This window comes from Colobus angolensis, unplaced genomic scaffold, assembly GCF_000951035.1.
Source record: "Colobus angolensis palliatus isolate OR3802 unplaced genomic scaffold, Cang.pa_1.0 Scaffold72, whole genome shotgun sequence".
Classification (NCBI taxonomy): Eukaryota; Metazoa; Chordata; class Mammalia; order Primates; family Cercopithecidae; genus Colobus; species Colobus angolensis.
Window position 1 is genome coordinate 4020804 of NW_012120932.1, and position 921 is coordinate 4021724.

The window sequence follows — 921 nt, forward strand, 5'->3', positions numbered from 1 at the left end:
TGTTGGCCTGCTCTTCTGCCAGTGTGCTTTTGATGACCAGCCGCTTGTGTCTGCCGATGCGTTCCTCATGATGTCCAGCTGCTTGTGTCCCTGCCTTGCTAAGGTCTCTGGTTTTTATAGGCCCATGATGGAGATGTGGCAGGCCAGGATGGTCTCAGAAAATGCTACACTTGGGCGTGAAAGCAGGAGTGCCTGTCCTCACCTAGGTCCGTGGGGGTGGAGCCCTAGCCAGGGACCACGCCCTCCTCTAGGCAGCACTTCCCTTCTCCCCTTCCCTATCATTTAAAGGGACCACCGTCTTCCCTTCCCAGTGAGAGGTGACAGAGTGCTAGCAGCCCTCACTCACAGCGCGTCCTCTGCCTCAGCGTCCACTGTGGCGGCGCTTGAGGGGCCCTTCAGCCTGCCGCAACACCGTGGGACACCAGCACTTCCGTATCAGTTTGGTACCCATGTAAACTTGTGTCATGGGGGTTTGTTATACAGATTATTTCATCACCCAGGTATGAAGCCTGATGCCCATTAGTTATTTTTCTGATCTTCTCTCTCCTTCTATCCTCCACCCTAATATTGCCCTCCGTGTGTCCACATGCTGTCTTCATTCAGCTCCCACTATAAAGGAGAACGTGCTGTATTTGGTTTTCTGTTCCTGTATTAGTTTGCTAAGGATAATGGCTTCCAGCTCCATTCATATTTGCGCAAAGGACACCATCTCGTTCTTTTTTATAGCTGCGTAGTATCCCATGGTGTATATGTACCACGTTTCCTTTATCCAGTCTCCCATTGTTGGGCATTTAGGTTGATTCCATGTCCTTGCTGTTACGAGTAGTGCTCCAGTGAGCATAGGTGTGTATGCGCCTCTATGATAGACTGCTATATATTCTTTTGGGTATATGCCTAGTAATGGGATTGCTGGGCTGAAAG